Source organism: Ursus arctos, unplaced genomic scaffold (genome assembly GCF_023065955.2).
Source record: "Ursus arctos isolate Adak ecotype North America unplaced genomic scaffold, UrsArc2.0 scaffold_1, whole genome shotgun sequence".
NCBI lineage: Eukaryota > Metazoa > Chordata > Mammalia > Carnivora > Ursidae > Ursus > Ursus arctos.
The window spans coordinates 40,182,511-40,210,256 of NW_026622763.1; the positions used below are offsets into that span (position 1 = coordinate 40,182,511).

Consider the following 27,746-nt stretch of genomic DNA (forward strand, 5'->3'; position numbering starts at 1 on the left):
TTAATTGCCCAACAGTTTTCAAGGGTGCTGTTTCATTTTGTATTTCCAGCGGCAATGTATGAGTGATTCAGTGTCTACATGCCACCTGATTTTGAATGGTAAGTTAAATATAGTTTCTCAGATAAATATTAGGACATTTTTCCCCCTTTGCAGGTACCAATTCTTTGTCAACAAGCTTTAGGCCTCCAACATTCTGATTGGCTCTTAGGGGTAGGACGAGGGTGTGAAGAGTTAGAAGATGAGGACACCATCTAATTTTAACCCCCAGTGACCGCTGTCTTATTTTGGGTTCCTGATGTTTTAACCTGTTTCTATTGTAATTGTATCAGTAATCTCTTTCCCTTCAGGAGGTCTTTTCAAAGGCCCTGAAAACCTTGAAGAGAGGCAATAGAGGAGCTGTAAAAGCAGAAAGAGGCTTAGGAAGAGCTTTGAATCCACTGAGAACTAGCAGGGCTTTAGCTCAGCTCACTAGGTAGTCAAATCAATCTTTACTAAGTAGCTGGTTTTTAGAGCAAATGCTCTAGGTAAGAGGTGACTTCTCTAATGCAGCCCAGTGGTTTAATTTCTCGTGATAATTACATTGTGCCCTATTTTCTCCTAGGCAGACATGACTCCTGTTAAAGCTACTGAAACATTAAGACATGACACACACGGAAGATAGAGCAAAAGTTTATATTTAAACATTTCTGCCCCAAATTTAAAATGTTCAGATCCTTAATAGACTGTTTTAGATAGAGTTTCTAATTATTGTATTAAAATCCCAAGACTAGTTTAAAAAATAGTTTTCTAAATGCAGGCATCCTGCTTTATGTACATTTTGTCTTGGAAGGTACATCTGTCTATTCTGCATCGCCTCTTGGGGAGAAAGCCCTCTCAGGTCTAGGAACTTGATTGTCATCATCATCATCAATATTCCTCACCTGTGCCTGGATGACGTTGTCTGATCATCAAAGGAAAAACAGCAAACTGATTTTTAAGTAAAATCAGTTTCCATTTTGACTAGGCTATCCATAGTTATGCTCCCCACGCCCACCCCCTGGCTTAAACCGAAGCTTTTGGTAGGTGCTATTCCCTGATTTCGATTTCTTCAAATAAATATACAACTGCAAAGGAGGTTTGGCTAGTGCTTGGTCTTACAGAAAATATTTATATGGGTTCAAGCTCATAATCTCATTAGTATTGATCAGTACTATTTCACAGAATTGAAAGGATGGTTAGTTATTAGTAATGTAAATAAGATTGTAGTGGCACTTGCAAAGACTCTGGGCAAGAATTTTTTTTTTAAAGGAGACATTTCCTTTAAATCAATACATTGTGTAATGAAGAATTTGCATATGTTGATTTGCATCACGTGAGGTACACTTACATTGTACATATGGTGCGATTTTTCCTCTTTAACACAGGGGAAAAGTGTAATTCTGTAAATGGCTCCTGACTGCTTCTGTTTGAGAGAAGAACTGTCAATTTACCCCCAGATGAGCCTCTGAGAGCTTAATTGGAGTTATTATCTACTACTAAATCATCTTTAAGGCACTCTTCCCTTCACATTTGGCAAATGTGGGCATTCTGGACTCCTCTGATCAAGACTGTGGGTTGTTATTCCAACCAAAGCGGCCCCGGGGAACGGGGAGGGAAAAGCCTAGCTTATTGCCGACTAAATAAAAGTTAGCTTTTGTAGAGCACTTTCTAATTTACGAAGCGCTGTTCCCCTTATTTCGTTCAATCTTCCCAAAAAACCCGTGAGGCAGAGACTCTATGCTCTCCTCCTTATTTCCTAGATGAGAGGCGAGAGACTTGAAAAGACTCAACGATTTGCCAGGAATCACAAACAATAACTGCCAAAGTCGAAACCTGATCTAGATTTTATGACTCTAGTGTCAGTGCCTTTTATACAACTTGTTGAGGAGAGGGAAAGCACCACTCCCCAGGTGGACAATATTAAAATGCATTTCTTATACTCAAAGTTAACAGCACATTTCTTTTTAAGCCATCTTAACCAGACTCAACAACAGTTATTGGACGGATTACTACCTGATGGCGCTACCTCACCCTTCCTAAACATGGGAAATTTCTATTTCTCCCTCTAGACCATTTCACCGTCAGAAGATTGAGCTAAATCTTTGTTTAAAATGTTAATCGGATGGCATGCCATCTTAAACAAAATTCTCTTGGGATTTTAGTTACTCTTATATTCTTAGAAGGAAACGTGAACCCCTGCATCTACTTCCCTATTTTCTTCCCTCAGTGGATTCCTTATCAGTTTAAATAATTCACTGCCTAGCCCCTATTGGATAAGTTTCTACAATATGGGGAAGCCATGTGCTAGACCTGCAGAGGGTTTATATGTCTTGTTAGATGACTCTTAATTTGACTGCCTAGCTAACCGTATACCAATATGGCTTTTGATATCCCAGGACGAATGTCTGCCGTTAGCCCACCTCTGACCATGGTGTTGATACACGTGTGTGACCGTGAATTGTTACATACCCAAGAACTGTGTAGGGTATACAATTTCGTTGCTTTTCCCAACGGATTTCTAACTATCACCCAATTTATTTCAGTATTCCCCATGTCTTTAAAAATACTTTTCCTCCCCAAAATGTTAAAAGGGAAAGGAAGAATGAATGGACCAAAGGAGAATGCATTATGTAAATTTTAAAAGACACTCCAAAATAGGCAAAAAGTGTTTGTGGGCTGAATTATTTTGAGTCTGGATTTCCTACCTTGCCTTGATTTTTTTTTAGTCCCATCTCAGTTTTTGTATTTAATTCCTACACTGTTTAAAACATTTCACTTCTCACTATGTATTCTATACTACACATACCATAATAAACACTGGCTCTGATCCTAACTTAGGCTTGATTTAAAATAGAAGTACTTAAGAATCTGAGCAAGGGGAAAAAGCATACTAACACTCATGAGACACATTCTTTTCTCACGCCTTCCTAAGCCTATTGCCCTGGGCAATAAATTGTACAGTAAAATAACCAGTTTATTATTTGCTGTTTTCTTTCACTCTGCTGAGAAAAGCTACCATTGCTGGCAAACCCACAGAAAAATTTAAAATGGAATCCAATGTATTGCATGTACGTTTGGTGAATGTGATCAACATATAACACTAGTGTGATCTATGTTTGTCTTTCAGTTATTTTTTTCAGCTGGAATCAACAGAAATGTAATGAGTGAGTTTTTTAAATTCAATGGGATGATCAGAAATACCCTAAGGAACTCAAGAGGTGATTCTTGCTCTCCTCTCCCCCTAAAAATAAGAAAAATTACCTAACAACTAACTAAAAATATCTTTTTTTAAGGGAAAAGCAGATATTTAGAAAGCATTGAAATTTGTTTTTTGAACTTGTGCTCAGCTAATGCTTCATATTTTTAGATTCTTAGAAAATGTTCAAATTTTTCTCTTACAGACTTAATCTTAATGGATCCACCCCCCTTTTCCCCTCACCCATGAATTCTGATTACTCTGTGTTTTTGGACTTGTCTTCTATAAAATGTACCATTTTCACTCACAGTTTAAGACAGCTTTGATGTTCTTAGTATGACATACTGTATGTAATGTTAGCTGTTTAAAGCTGGAGATCAGATTGTGCATAATAACATATGTACTTTGGATTATATAAACACTACAGGAAGAAGGGGAGACAGGGCCCTTCTGTGTACAAATTTCAGATTGCTAGCTGTATGCCTGTTTAGAATGTTAAACACTCCTAACGAGGCAGTGATGAAGTTACTTCTTTAGTGACTGTGATTTCTGGAACTATAAAGACAAAAATTTTTCAACTAAAAAAATTTAAAGATAATGTTGATAATGAACATATTTATTTTCTACTTGCTACTTTGGGAGCTTTGAGGATCGAAGGGGAAAAATGAATTTCATTGTCTTCGAAGCCCAGTTTAAGCAATTTCCTCAAAAACTTGGAGAATATAGCTTAAAGGAGCCAAAGACAGAAGAATGTGATACAAATTGTAAATTTCATCCACTGTATATTTCACCCATTATAAAGAAGTTTGAGGCAGGGAATTGTACCAGTGTGTTTTCCCCAGGATTGTTTCTTTTATATCTTAATATTTCAGATTTCAGATTAGTTAGACTACTTTGGAGTTTTTTTTTCTTTTGTTTGCGTCATTCTTTTATTTTTAAGGTTGCTATCTGTCTTTTCATCTGTTGTTGAAAGATTGGTAACTTTTATGCATTTCATTTCAAGAGAAATTAAATAAAACATATCACCATATTTTTCAGCAGTGAGACATTTCAGAATGAAGAAATAGGTCAATACTTTTCAGTTTAATAAGTTTGTATTTTATTGTAAATATTCATATCCTGCTTTGTTTGAGGAAAACTTCGGGCTGCTGATATGTTTACTGCTCAAATATCAGCGCAATAATAATCAGACCTTTGAAACTGGGGGTGAAAAATCCAGCGAATTTCAGTTTTTCATTTATGTAAGAAGCTTGTGTGGCATTTTGCTTCCTGTCCCTTTTCATATGAACTCTAAATATGGACAGTCCTCTCTGGGGGTATCTTTATATTGGAAAGCTCTGCATGAGGTTGAAATTTTTATGGAAAACTTGTTTAAAACACAGTTAAAGGCGGGTTTGCCACAGCAAGGTTAGGGGTTGCCAATAAATCCATTTATAGGAACTTCTGTATTCCCAGCTCCAGACACACCATTGGGGTGACCCGTGCACAATTTTCACAGGCCACACAAGGCAGAAGCAGTCCTAGTTGCTCTTCCTGTGACCACGGCTGGTCCAAAAGGCTTCGGGTGTGGAGTGGGCTGAGCTCTCCCCCTGGCTTGAATTGACTGCCTGGGATTCCTGCGGGGTGCTGGCGAACCCAGGCCTCCAGAATCCGTAGGCCCTATCCTGGCTTTCGCTCTGCTGGGAAATAACAAAACATTTTGGGAACTCGGGAATTTAATTTACTGCTACCAACCGAAACAATAATAACATCTTTGTCTCTCCCCTCTCCATACCTCCCTCCTCCCACCGGCAGAAACACGATGTTGGCCCTCCGTGGATGTAGCATAGACAGCACAGGGCCAGCACGGGGCTGTAGGAGGAGGCTGCAGAACTTGGCCCTGGGAGATCCCTCCCCCGGGGATCCCCCCCCCCCCCCAGGCAATCACCAGTCCCTGAACGTCTCCATTTCGCTTTTGGGAAGAAAAAGACAGCAGGGGAGATGCCCCTTACCCCTTCAATCTCCCTTAGCTCATTCTTGCCCCAGAAAGTGAGTGGTCGAGGGTGTATGTGTATGTTAGGGAGAGAAAATTCAAGAAAGCCACAAAAGTCACCGTGAAGCATCCACCAAAACTTCAGCTTAGTTAATTGCTCCCATATGTCTTCTTCGGCTGCTTTCAAAACGCGGCAAGGAGGGGACGCAGTGTCACTACACTGATTCTAAAGAGGTTGGAAAACTACCACTCAATCTAATCCAGGCGCGGAGGGGCCCAGGCGCAGCCTCAGGAGATTAGCCCCCCTTGGGGGGCGCTGGAGACCTGGCCGGGAGAGGTGGGGCGGAGAGGCGCAGCGCCCGCGCCCGGCGGTAAGTTCGCGCGCTGCGCCCCAGTGGGTCCCGGGAGACGCCGCAGCCCGGGGCGGGGAGGGGCGCGGGAGGCGCGGCCCGGACAGGCGCGCGAGAGGAAGGTGCCTTCGGGAACACGCGCAAGGGCGGGGATTCGCGCTGCCAATGAGGCCCGGGTGTGGGCCGTGCGAGGCGGGGGGACGGGCCGGAGCGCAGCCTTCGCTGTGGCAGCTGCGGGAGCAGTGGCCGCGCCGGGAGCCGGAGGAGAGGCAGCCGCGGACCGTGGAGCTGGCCGCGCCCCGAGGCCCGGCCCTGGGGTGGGGAACCGCGCCGCGGAGTTGGAAACTTTCCCGGCAGGTAACTCCCGCCGCCCTGGCGCCGCCACCGGCCTCCCTGTGTCCAGGGCAGGGCCAGCTGCAGCGGTGCTGAGGGGAGGAGAGGGTCCCGCGGAGGAGTAGAGGGAGATGGGGAGAGTGGAAAGGCATGTGGGAAAGTTTCTGGAGCCTGCCTCCCCCCCTCCCCCGCTGGGCACACCCGGGAGCTTTCCGGGGATAGGCTTGGACATGTTGGGCTCCCGGGCCTTGGTCCTGCCGGCTCTGGAGAGTCGGCGCCTTCCCTTCGCAGTCCCCTCCGCACCGGACCGAGTCGCCCCTGGCAGAACTGGGGTGTGGGGGCACCGGGGACGCGCGGCAGCATGCTTGAGTTTCGGGACCACCCCCGCCCGGCGCGCCTCCTCGCCCCCTTTCCCGCCTCCTCTGTAGCTCGCGGGCTTGGCAAGGGCTTGGGCTGCGCCTGGTACCTGGGGCAGAGGAGGCGGAGGAGAAGCGCGCCTGGCACCGCGGGGTCCAGGGCGCCCCCGGGGTGTAGGGGAGCTCGGGTCGCGAAGTTGCGGGTTGAACTTAAGCCCGAGGGCGGAATGGGGGTTGTGGTATTTCCCCAGTCTGGGCTGTAAGTCTGTTGCTTCCCTTCCAAAACACAGCGATTAGCATATCCACGTTCTTTTCTTTTGGGGGGGGGGAGGGTAGGAGTAGACATTGAAGGGGAGCTGGGAAAGACGATGATTGTATCAAGATTATGAATTCCTCTGTTCTTGGGTAGCGGAGAGTGGTCACTTTTGGGGGGACTTATCCGTCAAAGCCCACGTCTTACTGGAAGACTTTGGGGTGCAGGGGCTCAGCGCTGGGGGTTTGCGGGGCTCCCGGCTTTGGCGCGGCAGCTTTCCGGAAAGGCTGGCGAGGAAGGAAGCCCTAAGCATTGTGTGGCGTATTTGCAGACAGAAAGGTCTCGGGATCGGCAGTCTCAAAACTTACTTGACTTATTGTGTAAGGCTCCGGGAGGAAATGCGGCGGTGCCCAGGTAGAAAGACCGCCCCGCGGCCAGAGGTTCGGAGGACGCTGGGCTCGGCCAGTCTTCCCCTCCAGCCCAGTCTTGGCAGCCCCAGATCACTGTGCCTCAGGTGATGAGACTAGTATCGGTAGCGCTGTCCGTGTTGGAATCAACTAGGGGAGGGTAGGAGGGCACCTTCATCTTGAACTTGACCCTAGGAGCAGCGCCGTCTGGGCGGGTTACAAGGTAAAGGCAAGCTGAATCTAACTAACCGTGGGATGGGCCTCGAACTCTGGCACGGAAAGGAAGTGCCTGGCTTAGAGTCTTTGAGAAAGGGTTTAGGACTGCTGAGGTCACCAACTCTGGAAATGCCAGACCACCAGACTGCAGAAGTTAATAATGTGTTTGGAGGGGGTGGGGATGGGAGAGGAAAGGAGAAATCTCGTTAGTTGGTACAGACAGTTCGTTCGTATTCCTCTATAGTGGAAATGAGGGGAGTGTGCATCTCTACTTTCACCAGATCCGTTACCCTACTTCCCCCCCCCCCCCCGCCCCCTTCCTGGGTCATCTTTATTCCTGCCAGCCTGGCACTCCTGGGATGGGGGAGGGGAAGGAGAAGCCGCAGTTGTGAAGCTCTTCTGGCCAGCTTGAGGTATTTTAGATCTGCTACTAGGAAGATTCCTGGATTTTAACAGCTGTTTCTTGATTGCTGGGAATGAGAGAATTTATGAGCGACTGAGAGATGGTCATTATAGTAGTAGTCTGAATGTTTTACTCATCTAATCTACTTAAGAGATCTCACGAGGGACCTTCCTGAGAGTATGCCAGTTTCTGCAGAGTTTGTGAGCCAGAATGTGTGGTGGGTGTCAATCAGAACTCGTGGTAAATATATCTTGGTGGTATTGAGATGAAAAGTATGCAGGAATAAAGGAAATATGGTATCTGACATCCTTCAGGACTTCCTCTTAGCGTTGCTCCTGTTACCTGCCAAGTGAACTTGGTCCAGGCTTCCGGACTGTTGTGATTTGACAATAAGGGATGGGAAATAGTGTCATCCATTTTAGAGGAGGCAGGAAAGTCCAGAAATAAATGTAAGGTTACTTTTTCATGACCCTGTCTTTCAGCTGTGTTGCCACAAACTTAACTTTTGCTGGGACTTGGAAGCAATGTTTTTCTGCTTTCCTGGTTTAACCACCAGAATGTCCAAATTATCATAATTTATGTCCATAGTGGAACTAAAGCATAACTGATTCATAGTCAGCCCTTTTCTGCTTCCCATAAGAGCCTGTAGAAAAAAAGAACATTTTGTCTCTTTCACCACACACAGTTTATTTGGTGCCATACTGGGTTTTTGATACTGGGTGATTGAGGGCACAATTTTGAAGACAATGAAATTGTCTTGATTAAACTGTCCATTTTTAGGCAGTATCCCCCGTAGAGTTGCTGATTAATTCTTTATCTCCCAGGAAACATTAAAACCAGTATCCCTGGGCTGATAAAACTATAATCCATATTATAATGACGCCTGCCACATAGCTGGAGGTTAATGTTATGTCAATGTTTCTTTTAGACATTTCTAACCCAACTGTAAAGGTTTTGTCTAGGTTGAGCTGAAAGTAGGCTGTGAGCCTCACAGAGAAGTGGCTTTTTTAAATCTTTCTGATGAAAAGTTTAGTTTAACTTGTTACAGGAGTAAGGTTTACAAAGGCAAAACGAAGCAGAGGATGTGTGTGTGTGTGTGTGTGCGCTCTCATATTGCTGGGGAGGGATTTTAGTGTCTAGGATAACTTTGTTTGACTGCCTTTTAAATGTGTATTTCAGTGGTGGAAAATTAAAACCTCCTCACAACCACTTGACAAAAGTGTTTTCTATTCAAGGCTCTAACACCTTTCTGGGCCTTGGTTTTCTCATCATTGTCATCTCTAAAATGGAATTATCTTTCAGCACTAAACTTCTCTAAGAGTTGGAGAAATGTAGGCCTTCTGTAACCTGTGCTAATATTAGCGTAGTGCTTTGTGGGATTTGCAAAGGGCTTTACCTACATATTTTAACCCTTAATTCAGTTTAGTAAACTGAGGCCGAGCCAGTTAGATCAGTTTACTGGGTGTCCTCTATAAATGGTGGAGTTGAACTTAAATCTAGATCCTCTGATGCTACCCATCCCCCTCCTTTATTTATGGAGTCACCTGAGAATTGGCTAAAACGTGACAAACCGACTAATGTTAATATGTGGCAATTTCTCATAGTATTTCATTTACGGGTTATTCTGGTTTCAGAACCCCAGGGTTAACATCTATGCTTTGATGTGAGAGGTTAACAACAGATCAGTAATAATGGTAATAAAACTTTCTCCCCAAGAGAGTTTTAGAAATTCACATACCTCTAACTAATCATTTGTTTATTTTCAACTTCTCTTTTATTAAGTAGGCTTCGGGGTCTAGTGTGATTTATAATCCAGACTAGTAACCCAGACAGCATTCTTAAGGAAATCACTTCTCAAATCTGTATGTCTTTTTTAAAATAAGAAATGAACTTATTTGCCTTTCATCTTGGTATCTCTCAGCGGAATTACAAAGCCTGGATAAATGTCCCTTTTTTGGTGTCATCGTTCTTGGGCTCTTTCTACTGATGTCTGGATAAGTCTAATTTTGCAGCACTTTCTGTGCTACATAAATTCTTCCCTGATGCTGTTAGTGTAACGGTAAAGAAGTAAGGAGTAGGCTGCAGGTGACCCATTTTCACTGTGACTCTAAATGTTTGTACTGTGTCCTGCTTGCCTATTTAAGAGCACCGAGTGCAACTTGACACTCATCTGGAAGCTGGTATGGATTTTCTTTAAAAGGTTCTAAAATAAAAAATTATGTCCTAAGCTATAGGCCCTTTTATGTCTGAGCAGCCTGTCCATCTTTAGCTTTTTAAACTTTTTCTCAGAAGACTGCTTCTTCAGAATATGAAGCAGTGGGGTTTAAACCTCAAAAAAGAGTACGTACCCAAGAGGTACTGATTGACTGGAAAGGAAAGGCTGCCGTTTCCAGGTGTGTGAGCAGAGAGAGCATGATGAAGCAATATTTGCTAGTGAAGTTGGGAGACTTTGTTATCAGTGTACCAGAAGGGGAGGATAGCAGCAAAGCACCTGGTTTTTTATTACCAGGAGACTGGATTTTGAATGATAGGGGAAGACTTTTGGTGAAGAAGGCTATCAGGAAACATTATCTTGTGGAGAGTGGAAGGGGTTCTCGTTTGGTTTGGCTGTGGTATTGATGGCAGTTGTCCTACAATAGCTATTGTCTTTAAGGGCTCTTGCAGGTACGTGTGATCAAGAAGAATATTCTGGAAAGAAGAGTCCCATAGGCAAGAATGTCAAGGACAAGAGAATTGGTGCAGAGGGATGGCGTAGTCCCTGGATTTTAGCACAGATTTTTGCCACTACCATGAAGGAATTATTAGTGAAAATCTAGCCCCAGTTGTATGTAGATGTGAACTCAGTATGTTCAGTCATATAGCCCAGAGCCACAGTGACTCACCACCTTCCCTGCCCCACCCTAGGGTTGCTTGCCTATCACGAACAGTGGCTTATTACCTCTGTGAGTCTGGGTGGGGGGTGGGGCAGTCTCTAAAAAACACTTGGTTATGTTATTTTCATGCATATATACTAATGCAAAACCAGGATCTTTTATTACTTGTGCTTTTGAAGAAATGTGAAAAAGGTTTGACATACGAGGGTACATATATTTGCACAGTTTAGAGGATAGTATATACTTATGTAATGTGTTTTTCCCCCCTGTCATATCAGTATATTCTTTTTTGGCACTTTCAATGGCTGTTTGATAAATACATTACATACATTACCATAATTTATTTAGCCAGTTTATTTGGATGTTTAGGTGTGTTGAGAAGAAATATCTCTTAGGCTATCAGAGCCCTTTACTCATCATTAAATTACAGGGCGCAGCACACTGGCCCACAGAGGGTCACCTGGCTGCTCGTAGCTTCAGAACCTCACATCATCAAGAAACTGACTCTTTGCTCTTAGTTCCAATTTGGGAAAACCCTGGAGAGAACCCGGATTGGCTGATGCCAACCAAAGGAGAGTTACGATTGGCAGTCTCCATTAGACCCACAAGATGGGACTGTGGGGAGACAAAGTGGCCCACAAAGAAGGGGGTTATTGTTAATGGAAGAGGGAGGGAGCTGGCTAAACAAAATGAGCTAGCTGTTTAATGCAGGATATGTTTCCAAAGTGGTATTGCTGGTCATAACAACATACCAATGTACCAGAGGGTAAGGACATTTTTAATGCTCCTGTGATGTACACCCCACAGTCTTGAGACTTTTCCACGTTCTGTGGGGATTTGAATTGCTGCATATACAGACACTTGTATAACAGGATATGGAATTACTGCAAAAAAGTTGGGAATTGGTCATTATTATCATGTATCCCACTATACTGCCCTCTTTTGCCATGCTTTATTCTAAATCACTTGGGGTTAGTGACATCAGTTATTAATGTTTATTGAGTGCTTGCTTACCCTGAACTAGATGTTTGAATTAAAAAAAAAAAAATCTGTGGAAGTGAACCAGTATAGTTTTTTCTTCCCCTACTGTCCTGTGTACATAGAGTGTTATACCAGGGATGGTTTGTTGCCCAAACCACAGCATTCCGCATCCTGGTCCCCTTAGCTTCTTGTGGTTTAAACCAAGTACTGTTTAGTTGATCGAGATTCAGAAATTGGAGCTGGGCTCAGCTGGCTGGTTTTTCTGCCTGGGCCTAGGCTCACTCACATTCTAGTGGTTACATGATTCTTTATGACGGCCACTGCTATAATAATTTCCATATTACTTGGTATCATAATCTTGCTTTTGATTAATTTTCCATTGGCCATGCACTTCAGGGTAAGTTGGGTGTGTCCTCTGCCCTGGGGAGTGAATCTTGATTAAGTCAAGTCAACTTTATAGTAATACCATGCCTCTTGCTGATGACTGGTTAATGAATATTCATGTGACAACTATTAGGTATCACCATATTGGGAACCGAAGGTTGTCAGCAAAATAGAACAGGTTGATACTCTGAGGATCACAGAGTACAAAGATGGATGTGCCTAAGAACACAGTGGCATTTTCCAGCTGCTGAATTAACTAACCCTGATACCACTGTGACTCCGAACAACTTTATTATTGTTTGAGGCAGTTATGTCCAAATGGAGTATGCTAGACCATCCTGTCTGGAAAGGAAGGAACTATTAGAACTTTATCTAGGAAAAAAAAAAAAAGCTTTACTAATATTTGAGATGGTTGACACTGGTTGGTATATCTGAAAGTCTCCTGTTACTTAGATTACCTGAGAGATGAGTGAGCATTTTACAACCTGGTGGAATTGCCGGTGTTACTCTAATTCTAATTCTTGCCTTTGGTGAACTCTATCCGTGTAAATGGGTTTATGAATTATATTATCTATTTTTGAGTAAACTGACTCCCACAAAATGGGCAAGTGGCTTAAAAAGATTCTTGCAAAGAAAGCTTAATGATAATGATGTAAGTTTATAGGATCAAGAAAGTTTTATTAAGGAGATGAGAAAATGACTTTTTTTGTTATTTTTAAAAAAATTTATTTATTTTAGAGGAAGCTCAAGCTGGGGTAGGGGGAAGAGCAGAGGGGGAGGGAGAGAATCTCTAGCAGACTCCCCACAGAGCCTGTTGTGGGACTCCATTTTAGGACCCTGAGATCATGACCTGAGCCAAAACCAAGAGTTGGAAGCTTAACTGATTGAGCCACCCAGGTGCCCTGAGGAAATGACTTTTAACTCAGATTAGTAAATTGGCACAAAAATTGTGTATGGATTTGTATTAATAAAAATAAACTTAAGAATACTGTTTGCATCATTCTCATCCTTTAAAAAGTTTTTAATGGATGTTTTATAATGTACACACTACATTAGTATATCCATGTAATTCATAACTCCAGTGTTTTAGTTATGTATAAATTATATGCAATTTATAACATGTTGGGGGTACATGTTTAATTTTTTTACTTTTAGGGCTACATGACTAAAAAGTTTTGAGACCCTGTTTTCGTGTCACTTCTTAGTTATGAAATTTTTGTTATTTGTAGCTGAAAGGACAACTGATTCAGGGACAGACAAGAGCCAGGGCTGTTCCCCTTTTATGCATAGCTTTTACGATTCTCCATGATCTGGTTCATTACTTTCTTTTCCAGACCCAGTTGTCTTCTCTGTTTCTGCAAATGCCACTCAGCTCCTGCCCATTCCATAACTGTCACATACTATGTATCAATTTTGCCTCTAGGGAGGCTGTTCTCCCCATGCCCCACTAGTTTTGTTTTCTTTTCTTTTCCTTTCTTTTCTTTCCTTTTTTTTTTAAATATTTTATTTATTTATTTGAGAGAGAGAGAGAGAGCACATGAGTGGAGGTGGGGGTGCAGAAGGAGAGGGAGAAGCAGACTCCCTGCTGAGCAAGGAGCCTGACATGGAGCTCAATCCCAGGACCCTGGGATCATGACCTGAGCCGAAGGCAGCTGCTTAACCAACTGAGCCACCTAGGCGTCCGTTTTTTTGTTTTGCCTTTTATTATTATGTTGCTGGCCTGCTTACTTTGCCTATGGGTTGTAGGCTTTTTTTTTTTTTTTTTTTTTTTCTTTTCTCTTTTGTAAGTAGGCTCCATGTCCAGTTTGGGGCTTGAACTCACAACCCCGAGATGAAGAGTTGCATCTCATGTTCTACCAACTAATCCAGCCAGGCACCCCGGGTTGTAGGCTTCTTGATGGTTGGGGGTCCTGTCTTGCCTTAGTTTTTAAAATTGCTTGTTTCTCTTTCCTGGGAGAAAAGGGAGGCAGGCAGAGAACCCTCAGTTGTTTACAGCTTTGTGCTGGTTACTGGGTGGTGGGTGGGGGTTGGGGGGAAGTGTTCCTCTCTCCATCAGCCCTCAACAACCTTAGGAGGTAGAGTGCTCTGTATACATGTAAGGGATCCGAGGTCAAGGAATGCGCGTGGCCAAGACAGGAGGAGCCAGGATCCAAACCCAGGGCATTTTTATTCCAAAGTTTTTTTTTGTCTGCCCTGACATGTGTTGTCCGCAGTTAGACATTGTTCTCCTTTCATGTGGGAACACTGACAGGGGTACACTTGGGAAGCTGTGCGGGCTGATGCTGCAGAAACATCACTGGACAATCCTAGGCAGGTGCAGTCAGTTCGAAGGAGAGTGTCCTCCCCTGTGGAGTGAAGACAAGGCCTGGGAGATGGGTTGTATGAAGCTCTAAATGCTCGTGGACAGTTAGCTGTCTGCAAGTAGCACCAAGCAAAATCATGGGGGGACTCCCATGGTCAGGGTCTGGCCTGAGTGTCCCCATTGGGAGATGACAGGAGGTGATGGACTTTACATGGCTCAGCTGAATCGAATTACATATGCCATTATTCTCTCCATGGTAAGGATAATTGTGGGTTGACAAGTTATTGGCTTTCAAGTTGAGCAATGTTAGATATATGCTATCATGATGGAAAACAGACATCTCTCTAGGGTTTTGAGGGTCAAATGACAGAATGTCTATGAAAGGGTTTTGAATGTTGTAAATTGCCTCCTAGATGCAAGGGAGACATAAAATTTTATTGTTTCCTTATAGCAGTGACTTCTTTGTTAGCCATTTTTGTCTTCTTTTAAGTGTATTCCCAAAGAATTTTTAAGTTGTGAGGCTTTTAAACGGAATAGGACACATTTTTCACCAAATGAATTGCAAATATTAGTCGAAAGCTTGCTTTTACACTTTAAGCCATGGAGTAGATAGAATTTGTGATGAGGTCAGTCTGTCTGGGGATCTAATTGTTCAAGTACCCGAAAGACTCTTTTATAAGAATGGGACCACTGCTGGTGGGAATTTGGGGGACTTTGAGGTAAATTGTTAGAAGCCCTTAAGTACTACCTGAAAGATTGTCAGAGAGTTTTGATTTCAGGTTTTGTTTTGTTTTGTGTTTTATTACTCCGAAGCCAGTAACTTATTTTGAGGAGTCATTGGAGAGGGCTTAAGGAGCCTTCGAACTTTCTCAGGGAAGTTTTGAAAGTGAAAACATGGTGTGGTTTGACAACTTATGAATTTGAAATCTATTCCAGTGTGGATTTCAAAGGAAATGGATTTGAGTAAGTAAAATTTAACTCCATTGAGGGAAATTTTGCAGTGGCAATTTTGTGTTATACGAAGAATTTGGTTTAGAAATTAAAACATGGTAACGTAAAGAGTCAACGTATACTTATTGATAGATGCAAAGACAGAAAAAGTGAGAGGTTCCAAAGTTGCAAATAGATGCAATTGTGAGTTTTTTTTATTATTCAGGGTTCTTGCAGCATGTATGTGACTTAAGAGAGCCTTACTTCAGAATGAGTTAGCTAGATAAAGCAGCAGTTCCCAAAGAGGGTTCCATGGAAACTGATTTTCAGGAAATTAGTAGATGTTATGCAGTGAAAAAAGGCTCTATGGTCAGATAAGTGGGAAGATCTGGGTAAACCAAAGTAAAATAGGTATTTTTCTTCTTAACTGCAAGACTTTTGAGTACCATTATTTCTAATGATGGTTGTGAATCTCCTTGGAGGGAAACAAAGTTTTAAGCATTTCCCAAATACATTGAATTGTAGAAACTTTCTTTTGCAAAGCATCTTTGCCAGAGAACAATGTTGGGTTTAATTTGCTGAAGTATTTTATTTTACTTTTTCAAGATTAAAAAAAATTTTTTTTTAAAGATTTTATTTATTTATTTGACAGAGATAGAGACAGCCAGCGAGAGAGGGAACACAAGCAGGGGGAGTGGGAGAGGAAGAAGCAGGCTCCCAGGAGAGGAGCCTGATGTGGGGCTCGATCCCGGGATCACGCCCTGAGCCGAAGGCAGACGCTTAACGACTACGCCACCCAGGCACCCCTAAAAAAATTTTTTTAAGTGATCTCTCCACCCAATGTGGGGCTCGAACCTACAACCCTGAGATCAAGAGTCTCAGTGCTCCACGGACTAAGCCAGCCAAGTAACCCTAATTTGCTGAAATATTTTCAAGCAAAGCCCAGACATCCTGACAAACTTTTGTATGCATTTCTAGCTAAGGACTTAAAAACCCCCATCACTTCATTATCACTTTTCATAAAATTAACAGTGATTTCTTAATGTCATCGAATTGTCCCCCAGATGGCATTTGTCACCATTTCTGTTTTCTTGGAACGGGGATTCAGTCAAGGTTTTTGTATTAGCACTGTGGGTTTTCATTGATTTTGTCTCTTTAGTCTTTTTAAATGTAGAAAAATGCTATCTCACCATTCCTTCCTTCTCCCTTCTGACTTTTAGAAGAGATCATGCAGGATGTCCCATATCTGAATTTGTTTCCTTGTGGTATTGTTTACCTTGTCCTTTGTCCTCTGTATTTTCTAGAAATTAGAGGTTAGATCTCAAGGCCTGGTTTAAATTCAGGTTAAATATTTTGGGGAAGAATAGGTTCTAGACTATGCTTTTCTCTTCCCCATGATTTGAGAACAGCCGTTTTAACTGAGCAACTTATGTATATATAAATGCTATACATATGTGTGTGTGTGTGTGTGTGTGTGTGTATATATATATATATATATATATGTACGTACATATATATATATATATATATGTACGTACATATATATATATATATATATGTACGTACATATATATATATATATATATGTAGTGGCTTAGAGTTCATTTGGAAATTGATTTTATTAGTATAACAAGGGGGTACAGGCTTAACTTATTCCAGTTGTGATTGGAAACATGGTGTTATTCTGAATAGTTGGCCTGGTTAAATGGTTACAATTTTTTCAGTATATTTTAAGATTATAAACCATGTGCCTACTGGGTAAAGTAGCTTGAGCATTAAACATTTTTGGTGGTTGAATTTTATTCAGAATGACAGAGTATTGGGGCACCTGGGAAGCTCAGTCAGTTAAGTATCTGCCTTTGGGTCAGGTCACAATCCCAGGGTCCTGGGTTCAAGTCCTGCATCGGGCTCCTTGCTTAGCAGGGAGCCTGCTTCTCCCTCTGCCTCTGCCTGCCACTCCCCCTGCTTGTGCTCTCTCTCTCTGACAAATAAATAAAAATCGTAAAAAAAAAAAAAAAAGTCACAGGGTATCTGAGTTGTAATTGTAAAACACTATTCTATAAAGATTTATTCTAGGCACATTAATTTAGGAATATGCATTAATTCTACCTCTATTGGATAAATTTTAACAGGATATTTTTCTGATAAATGCTTATGCTAATTTGAAGTACAGTTATAAATCTAAGCACACCCTCGGGGTTGTAATTTTGTATGTACATTGTCTTGGAAACTCAGACATGTAAATAAAAGTTCCTATTGTAGCTGACTTTGCTAACTTAATTTGATATTTAAGTTTTTTTTCCCTTGATATCCTTCCAAGTACTTGTATGTCTGGGAAAAATTAAATTCAAAGAAATTCTGTGTGTCTTAATGAAGAATAGCATGGCATATATAAAGTAGCTTTGTGTGATGAATGGTAGCTATCATAGGTGGTTTCCAGCACATTCTTGATTTAATCCCTGAGAGGGCAGGAATACTGTTCTATATATTAAAATTTGCTTGTTGTGAATAATAAGTCACCTTGGATAGTAAGTACTTTGGAACTATAGTAGTACACTAAAAACACACACACGGTGCTCTTTTTTTCCTCTTCTTTTAAAAATACAAATATATAGGTTTTAGTGAAAAAAGCATGATCTTTAAAGCCAAGTGAACTGTGGTTTTGTGTGTGATTCTGGGCAGTTTACTTGAGCTCTGTCCTTTTATCTGTAAAATGGGGGTTGTAGTCCTGTTTCATAGGCTTCCTGCCAAGACTGAAGGTGAGAGCCCAAATAAAACGCTTAGCACTGCTTGTGATGAGCACTGAGTGATGTATGGAAGTGAAGAATCACTATATTGTTCACCTGAAACTATTATAACATGCTCTGTTAACTGGAATTAAAAACCTAAAAATAAAACAAAACAAAACAAATGCTTAGCACGGTGCTTGGCTCAAAGATACCAAAACACAACCTCTTCTTTCTTCTTCTCCTCTTAACCATATTTTTAAGCTCTGCTTTCTGGATCAGGAATTGAATGGGAGTTTTTGTTCTGAGTGTTTTTATTTATTTATTTTTATTTATTTATTAATTTTTTGTTCTGAGTGTTTTTAAAACTGCTAATTGTAAGGTACTTGTTATGGAAGTCCAGGTAGGACCTTGATTTCGAGATAAAATGTATAGTTAGTTGGTTGCTTATATTAGAACAATTAGATATTTGTATGACATCTTTTGAACAAATAAATGGGACATTTTTAGGTGGTAATTTATAAAGGAGAAGGAACCGGAGAAAAAGGGTATTTTATTATTGGCACGAGGATATTGCTAACACACTGGTTTTAAATGAAAATCAGTATTTTAAAAGTCCATTTATTTACTAAGGATTGCGAGAACATGAGAAGCTCTGCAAACTTCAGTAGAGTTTCACTTGAGTGTGGTTTAGAATAGTACACTTTATTTTACTTAGGTGAAGTAAGCCTGTAGCTCCATACTCCAGTAATACATGTGTGTTTATGAGCAGGGCCATTGCCAACCAGAAGAGCAGGCTTCCTGCGGAGGAGAGGGGTCGGTGCTTCCCTGAAGGGCCTCAGAGCTTCACAGTGGGGAGGAGGCGAGATTTTCCTCCCTGGCCTATTCCTTGTTAAAGACTCACCTAGAGGGAGAATTACTATATCCTCAGTTTCAAATGGGAGAAGTCAAGGAATACATTTTGGAGGCTGTTTAAATAGACATTATGGGCCTTGACTCTGGCATTTTGAGTAAACCAGGAATAGTTCTTTTCCAATCAGCTGTCTCTGAGTCTTGGGACATGTGGCTTTGTTAATGACTTGTGCAAGAACAGGTCCCAGAAACACTTGGGTGGCTCAGTCAGTTAAGGGTCTGCCTTCGGCTCAGGTCATGATCCCAAGGTCCTGGGATCAAGTCCCACTTTGGGCTCCCTGCCCAGTGAGGAGTCTGCTTCTCCTTCGCCTGCCGCTCCCACTGCTTTGCATACTCTGTCTCCGACAAAAAAATAAATAAAATTTTCAAAAAAAAAAAAAAAAAAAAAGAAAGAAAGAACAGGTCCCAGGAAGACGAGCTCACCCTGCTCTCTGCCCAGGCAGCACCTGTTCTTTGAGAGTAAACCTGATTCCCTTAGGGCACTCAAGTCCAGCGCACTTGAGCTTGTTACACTTTTTCCCCCTGCCATTAAGTAACAGGTTTTTTTTTTTAATTAAAAAAAAATTTTTTTATTTGACAGAGAGAGACAGCCAGCAAGATAGGGAACACAAGCAGGGGGAGTGGGAGAGGAAGAAGCAGGCTCCCAGCGAAAAGCCCGACATGGGGCTTGATCCCAGAACTCCAGGATCACGCCCTGAGCCGAAGGCAGATGCTTAGCGACTGAGCCACCCAGGCGCCACAAAGTAACAGTTTTGTTTATCCCTTCGTTTCTGAAGTGTTTTGTTTAAGCAGGAGGGACTCCTTAAGCTGTCCAGCTCCACGTACCGAAAGTCAAGCCAGAAAGAATGAGAGAGCGTGATTTCCCTCTCCCATCGTGGACAAAGGGGGCGGATGTCATTTCTAGAGGGATAGTGATTGAGTTCTAAGCAGGCGGAACTTAGACATTTACCTTCACAGGGCTTTTTTGCTTCCTTTATTAAGAGCAATCTTAGCTAACTCAAGGAGTATAATATCCTTAAGAGTTTTAGAAGTAAAAAGTGATCATGAAGGCATTAACTGACGAATTAGAAACTGTTTTCATTTGGTGGAAGTCTTGCAATAATTTTTCCCACAAATACTTCTTGAGGGGCTGTCATTGCGCCCTTCTGAGATTGAAGCCCAGCTCTGTGCCTCAATCTGAGGAGACAGGTGCATGCATAGTACAAATGATAGAAAGCAGGTGTGCAGCAGGAGAGTAGAGAAGGAAAGGCAGGGGGAGAAGGAGGAGGAAGAAGAGGAGCGGGAAGCGGAGGAGGAGTTGGTGGCTGGGGAGGACTTCAGGAAGGGGGTGAAGGGTGCCCAGGAGGGGAAGAGGGTGAGGGGCTCTCTGTGAAGGGCGCTCGACCAGCAGAGGCAGGGAGGCGTGAAAATACAAGTCATGTTTGGGGTATTGTTACTAGAGCAGATGGTGCTTGGCATTTGGGTACAGTGGCAGGGAGGAAAGAGCCAGATTGCAAAAGGCCTTGCATGCTAGGCTAAGAAGTATGGACTTGCTCCTGTAAAGCAAGTGATAGCTGTCAGAGGTTTGAAAGCAGGGAGATGATGTCATCAGAGCTATGTTTCGGAGAAAAGCTTAGGGGGTGGTGGTGTGGAGGAGACACTGGCTCGGGGACAGATGGGCGGCAGGGCTCTCTTATGAGGCTTTTGAAGTAGGTCAGGTGAGAGATGATGTTTGGGACCTGCGTTAGTAGGAGGAAGAGAACTAATGTCAGTTCAATACCTTTTATTGTGCATTTAAGGTGCATTCGCTCATGTCATCATTGCAAAGCACTTTTACATAGAGTGCTGTTGTCCTCACCCTCGTGTTGCAGAGAAGGAAAGGGGCTGAAAGTAACCTGGCTCTGCCAAGTTTTGCACTCGGGTTGACAGTCCTGTGCCACCATGCTTTTACAACAGAGGGAATGAGAACTCAAAGAGGGGTGAGCATGGGGCAAGAAGTGGAACTTCTTCCAGAACAGAGAAGGGACTGCTTAGCCGGTGACTCAATGTATACAGAGGGCAAGGCTGTTTCCAGGCAGGCAGCAAGGTGTGCACAACGGGTGATACCCATGATCAAGGCCTAGCTGACGAGGGGGGAAGGGCAGAGTTTGGGGCCCCTGAGGGACACGCATTTGGAAATTGCCTATAGCCAGTTGGAAATTTGGTTCTTGAAGCACTTCCTAGCCTCCCTGTAGGAGCTCCTTGAAGTCTTTTGAGTAGGCTTGGACTCGAACTTCTATAGGAGGAGATGGGTAAAGAGCCCTTCCTCCGATCGCCCCTAGTCCTAAACGGTGCTGTACTGCACTTATTCCGAAGGGCCCTTTCCAGGCCCTGCCTGTTGGTGTTTCAGTTGGTCTGGAGTGAGGGCTGGCAGTCTGCATTTCTATCAAAATCCTGGGATCCTGGATTGAGCCAGGCAGGTCGCAACAAGATTGGGCTGGTGAGAATGTTTGGCCCCGTGTGTCCTAGGCTGTCTTTTCACCTCACTTCTTTCAAGGCGGGGGGCTTTCAGTAGCTCCTTAAACGATATGATGTTGATCTCTGGTAAGAACTGATACCTTGGAAAATTGCTTGTTTTTAGGAACGTTTGTATATTCATATTTAATTTTGGCAAGGCTGTTTTTTAGTTATTTGGATTAAATACTCAAAAGTGGTATCCCCCCCATTCCCCTGCCCCCCCCCCCAATTAGGTTTGTTTTTGCCTTTTAAGTGGACTTCTGCAAGTGATTTCTAGGGAAATTAGATTATGAGTATTTTCCTTGCTTATGAAAAAGAGGTTGGAGGAGGGAACCTGGCAGGTGGAGAGTGAGGAATAATGCCTTGAGGCTCTTGGTTTGCCTGTGAATGGCCTAGGTGGTCACAGATCAGAAAATCACACTGAATGCCAGCTTAAATGTACAGCAGGGTGGCTGCATTCGTAATACTATATTACATATTTGAAAATTGTTAAGAAAGTAGATCTTAGGGCACCTGAGTGGCTCAGTCAGTTAAGCGTCTGCCTTCAGCTCAGGTCACGATCCCAGGGTCCTGGGATCAAGTCCCACATCAGGATCCTTGCTCAGCGGGGAGCCTGCTTCTCCCTCTCCTTCTGCTGTTCCCCCTGCTTGTGCTGTCTCTCTCTATCAAATAAATAAATAAAATCATAAAAAAAAAAAGAAAAGTAGATCTTAAATGCTATCAGCACACACACGAAGAAATGGTAATTCTATGAGGGATGGAGGTGTTAACTAACCTTATTGTGGTAACCATTTTGCAATATATATGTGTATCATATCATCACAGTTGTATACCTTAAACTTGCATATATAAGTCAATGATAGTTCAATAAAGCTGGAAAAAAGGTCACTGAAAAGTACTCAGCTCTTCGAAATCTGGGCTTTAAACCCTGTCAACCAACCGGTCATTAGACTGTTTATTTGTTATTAGTCATGACCCCAGCCTAGCCGCTTTCCCCTTTCCTCTCTGTCAGTTTGGTGTCTTTTTTCTTTTTACTGAGATATAATTAATATGTAATATTAGTTTCGGATGTAAAGCATGTACCGTGACATCATTACCACAATAAGTCTAGTGAGTTAACATCCATCACCACATAGTTACAATTTTTTTCCTTGTGATGAGAACTTTAAAGATGTGCTCTCTTGGCAAGTTTCAAGTATGCAGTACAGTATTGTTAAGTGTGGTCACGCTGTGCGTTACATCCCCGGGACCTACTTATTTTATAACTGGAAGTTTGTGTCTTTTGGCCACCTTCTTCCATTTTGCCCATCCCTGTTTTTGGTGAGTGAAGGCTTTGGAAGCAAGGCAAGCTGGGTGAAGGTCCCAACTCAGTGTGACCTGACGAAATGTGACTTAGTCTCAGTGTGACCCTGGATGTGACCCAGCTTCCCTGAGCTTGTTTTCTGGAACTTGGGAATGTGAGTACTTTTGAAGGTGGTTTTGAGAATTGAGTGATGTAAGGTCAAAACACATAGGCCTAAACCCAGCCTTACTCCCTTAGTCTTGGGAGGGAGTGTGAGACCTGGCAGTGTGCTTCATTCAGCACACCGTCAGCACCTGCTTCTAACACTCGGCAACGGATTGAGGGCTGACTGGGCCCTGCATTTCTTTCTCACCATTATCTACCGTCTTCTATCTTTCCTAGGGAGGTAGGCATTCTTGTTTGTTCGTGGCAGATAATAGGAGGGAAAGGGTTTTTTGGTTTTTATTTTTAGCCTGTGTCTTTTGTGTTGGTGTCTGGTGACCATTGCGATAGTTTTTGCTGCTTTGTCTCTCCTAGTGAGTAAGGTTTGGGTTCATTAACTGCTTGCTGCTGAATGGTTCGTTTTTCTCATGTGTGGGAGGGAGGAGCGGCTTCCTCTTGTGTTCCCACCTTTGCTAAATGCCATTCCTATTTCCTCTGTTAGTTATAGGACTTCCCCACCCCCTTTTCTTATCCCTGCCCTGGTGGAGAGCATAGGAGGGGGTCTGCTTGTTCTCTGATTGGTTTGTTCAGTCACTAACTAGGTGCCAGGCTCTGTGCTGAGTGGTTATTCTTAGATGATCTGATTTCATACTCTTAAGGGCCTTAGGAGCAGGCATTCTTTGCTCAGCTTGCAGACGAGGGCCATCTGCGGCCCTGGGTCTCCTAGCAGGTGTACAGGCGGACCCTGGTGCCTGCTCCTGCAGTCTGCCCTCTGTCCCACCCCTCACTCACTCATGGGCTTTTCCAGGGGTGGCTCATTCTGTGCAGAATTGCTCAGCTTTTAAATCCTATATGGGTGCAGGCCCAAAGGTCAGTTTGAGCCAATGGTGTGGGGACTGCGTATGCTGCAGAGTTGGGGGTGGGGAGAGAAAGAGACAGTGCTCACTGGGAGAGTGAGCTGGTGGGATTAAGCAGGGATATTGCGGCTGCTTAAATCGGCTTGTCCTCTTTATTTTGAATGGCTCCTGAAAGACCCTGCCTGGGTGTGCGAAGTGCACGTTTGTGGATGCTGTAGACAAGATTTGCTTGTTCATAACCTCCTTTTTGTTTTCTGCTATTTTAGTCCTGCATTCTCGATTGCTCTTGGCTGACTTTTGGGGGGGCCTTGGATTACCCGCATAGGTGTCCTGCCCTTCAGGACTGCATATTTGACCTCCTCAGCTGAACTTGCAGCATCAGAACATGTGGCCAACAGCAGAATGGAAAGATCAGTGATTCTGGAGTAAAGTAGACTTGGTTTCAAACTTCAGCTCTCCCTTAATGCTTTTGGACAGGTTTCTTAACTTCAGGGCCTTGGTTTGTTCATCTGTAAACTGGGTGTCATTGTGTTCGGGAGGAAGTGATGTGTGTACTACATCCAAGGTTTGGCACCTAATAGGTGTTCAGGAGCTTCCTTTTTACTTCTAGCTTGATTTAGTGGTATTCAGTATATTTAGTGTGCCAGATACTATGCTAAACTCTGGCAGGCGCAAAGATTAATACAATGTTTTCTTTCCTGGAGAAATTTAAAATCTAGTCACCGGGGCTGACTTGTCAAATTCATCCTGAGGGGGTTAAGTGCAAGGCCTAGGCTGTGGCGGCAAGCCAAGCACAGGAGCATTTCCTCTGCCCTGAGGGTTGGGAGATCCTTTCTTTCCAAAAGGAGGCTATACCTAAACCCTCTCTTGAAGGACTGAGTAAGAATGAACCAAGCAAAGGAAGGTGGGATGGGTTGCCGCTAGAGCAACAGCATGAGCAATGCATGGAGTATTTAGGAGAACTGTACGCAGCCTGGGTTTGACTGGAAGCAGGAGATACTGGGAACAGAGCCTGGAGAGCCCGTGTCTGTGAAGGTGCTGGTGGGCCCGAAGGGCCGTGCTGAGAAACTTAGAAGATGTAAAGTTTGCTAGGGTGGAAAATCAAAATGTAAGGAAAAAGAGTTACATCAGTAGTGTTTAATAGCATTGTCAGGCATTTTTATAGCACGTGGTCTGAATTAAATAGATTACGGTGCATCTGTATAAGAGAGTGTTCTGCAGGTGTTAAGAGAATGAGGTCAGTTTATATGTGCTCTTAAGGAAAAATGTCCAAGAATATTATTAAATGAAAAAGATATACATGCATAGGGTATCTTTGGAAGTGCGTATCCGTATTTGTAAGCAGTAGTTGCCTTTAGGAGGGATGCGGGGGTCTGGGATGGAGGAGAGTCATACATTTTACTGAAGACCCTTTTGTACCATTTGGCCATTTTTCCACATGCACGCACTTCTTTAAAGAAGGAAGATACTGTAAAGAAATGACTAATGTTGTACGTTATCAGGTGAGGCGGAAACCAAGCAGCAGTGTAAAAATAACTTGGGCTACTGCACTGTAATGCTATTATGCAGAATGCTAGATTATTTCATGCTCTGACAATAATACCATTCACGGGTCATTTTAGAGTTTCCCACTTCACATACATTATTTCGGTCAGAATTAATCTCTTTCATCTGTACTTTCATAGCAATGAAAATGTTTTAAGAACTATTAATGTTAAATGATGCTCTGTAAAGTTTGGAAAAGGAGAGAAAAGAAAATTATTTGTTTAATGCAACATCCATGATTTTATTCCCTTCCATTCTTTGTATATGCCTTTGGGAAAAATACAACTAAAAACGTACATTTACTTAATGGACTTTTCTGTTTATACGATTTCACGTGTTTTCCTGGGTGTTGTGTAATTGTTCTTCTTATCTTTTTGAAAAACTGCTATTTTTTTGGGAATGCTGTGGTTCCTTTCCCTGTGGCCCCTGTGACTCACTCATGCTTACGTGCTCTGTGTCACAGGTGTGTTGGTTTTCTGGGTTGATGTTCATCTCTTCCTATATCCTCCGAGCTATGATGGCCCCTTTGTCACCAGACTGCAGGGAACAGGGAAAGGGCTCAGCAAGTAGTTCTCAAGGAACGGGTGTTCCTTTTGGGCTTTACAACAGCATTTTAAGGGAGAGATGGTAGATATGTGCAGTTTTCAGCCAAAGAAAGAGATTCAGGTTAAGCAGTCTTCCCAAACTCACATAGCAGCAACCTGTAAGTGGTGGAACTCAACCTTGAATTCACTTCTCCTGACCCCAGCCATCTTTCCACTGTTCTTGAAATCAGAATTTTCAGTAGGTTTTGTTGGGGAAAGAGATGGTGGGGTTCCATTTAGAATGAATGAAGAGGATTTTGACCTTTCTGAAAAATTTAATTGCTCTAGTGTGTGTTCTGGCAATGGGTGAACTGGGTTCAAACCCCAGCAGCCTCTTTGACAAGCGTATGACCTTGGGCAAGTTACTTAATTAACATCTCTGGGCATAAGCTTATAATAAGTTAAGTAGATATACCCTACCTCACAGGGCTCTCACAGTATACATAAAGCTTTTAAGATGGTGCCTGGCACATGGTAGGGGCTTATTCAATGCTAATATAACTTCTTTCCCTCACGGTTTGATGAAAAAGAATAATGCCAGTGTTGGTAAGGGTAATGGGGAAATGAATGCTCTCATACAGTGTTGGGGAAATAAATGGGGACAACTCTTCTGGAGGGCAGTCTTTCAATGTGCTAATTTAAAACATGCCAGCTCTTTGACCTAGAAATTCTAGCTCCAGAAATTTATGCTAAGAAAATAGTTGTATAAACACATAAAGTTATATTACATGGATATTCACTGCAATATTGGTTAATAGCAAAAAAGTGGGGAAACCAAATGTTTACCTCAAAAGGAGCTCGGTGATAAACTTGGTCCTGCAATGGAATAATAAGCTGCTTTGTATAGGGTGAGAGGGAACTGAAGAGGGAGATGTGGAAAGATGTCTTCTATCTACCGTTAAGTTGAAAAGCAGGCTATAGCATATTAAATGTATACACACACACACACTATAGCATATAGTATAGTATAGTAGTATGCATGCCATCATTGCATTAATGCTTTTTTTCTTCAGAGTATATATTATATAACTGTTTGGCACATTTGAGGGTCTACTATGCGCAGGTTGTAGCCCTTTTAAATGGGTTGTTTATGTAGAAAAAAGTCTGGAAGATCTTTGGGTGGTAGGATTGAACAGTTTTCCCTATTTAAAAAATTACTTCTAGGGGCGCCTGGGTGGCACAGCAGTTAAGCGTCTGCCTTCAGCTCAGGGCATGATCCTGGCGTTCTGGGATCGAGCCCCACATCAGGCTCCTCCACTGTGAGCCTGCTTCTTCCTCTCCCACTCCCCCTGCTTGTGTTGCCTCTCTCGCTGGCTGTCTCTATCTCTGTCAAATAAATAAATAAAATCTTAAAAAAAAATTACTTCTATACTATTTTTTCCTAATACAGGAACTCTTTACATGCTTCATCCTGGTATTCTGCATGTTTTATTTTTATTTTTTATAATGTTTTTTGAGAGAGGGTGAGAGCACGTGTGCGTGAGCAGGTGGAAGGGAGGGGCAGAGGGAGAGGGAGAGAGAATCTTAAGCAGACTCCATGCTCGGTGTGGAGCCCAATGTGGGGCTCCATCTCATGACCCTGAGATGCTTAACCTGGATGCTTAACTGACTGAGCCACTGGGTGCTCCAAATTAAATTTTCTTTTTAAATTTTTAAAAAAGTTGGTTACTAAAGTTTTCCTTTAGTTTGTCTAGAGAGAAGACATCGTCTTTTGTCCTGACTTGGGTTTACTCTATAACAAATAGCGTTTGGTGTCTCCTGTGTGAATGAATGTGCTAAGGTTTGGCAATGATGTTTCAAACATTGACAGTGTGTGTTTGCCGTTATCACTCGTAATCATTTAAAGAGTGCTGAAGAAATTAAATCATTTTAATATGAAAAACTTTTCAGGTGGTTTGGGCAAAGTAACTCTAGTGTACTTGACATACCTCGTTTAAACTTTCAAGGAAGGTTTCTATCTCAGGACATGGGAGGTTAAACAATGGGTCCTAACCTTTTTTACTTCATGGTTTATAGATCACAGAATAGATTCATTGTTTTGTAATTAACTGTAGCAGCGGGATCTCTTTGTGGGGAGGGGAGAGTGAAGGCAAGGGGAGAAGGGGTTGAGAGGAATAGGGTAGTATATTTTAGAATACAAACTGCATTAGTTCTGAGAATGAAAAAAATCAGTCTTGATGTTCATATCTCAATTTGAGATCTTCATATTGAAAAATGTTGAGTTTTTAA

The 27,746-nt window shown here is 42.6% G+C and overlaps 1 protein-coding gene across 8 annotated transcripts in view; it reads left to right on the top strand.

Moving 5' to 3' along the window:
• The first annotated feature begins 5,777 nt into the window (after positions 1-5,777).
• TANC1 (tetratricopeptide repeat, ankyrin repeat and coiled-coil containing 1) overlaps positions 5,778-27,746 on the top strand; it is a 227,096-nt gene continuing 205,127 nt past the window's right edge. For 4 of the 8 annotated variants that reach the window (XM_044380210.3, XM_057318073.1, XM_057318058.1 and 1 more), the window contains exon 1: positions 5,811-5,893. The gene's annotated coding sequence lies outside the window, so the exon portion shown is untranslated. Of the gene's footprint in view, positions 5,894-27,746 lie in introns of all 8 variants that reach the window. The other 4 variants (XM_057318071.1, XM_048214539.2, XM_048214535.2 and 1 more) reach the window with 4 other exon arrangements.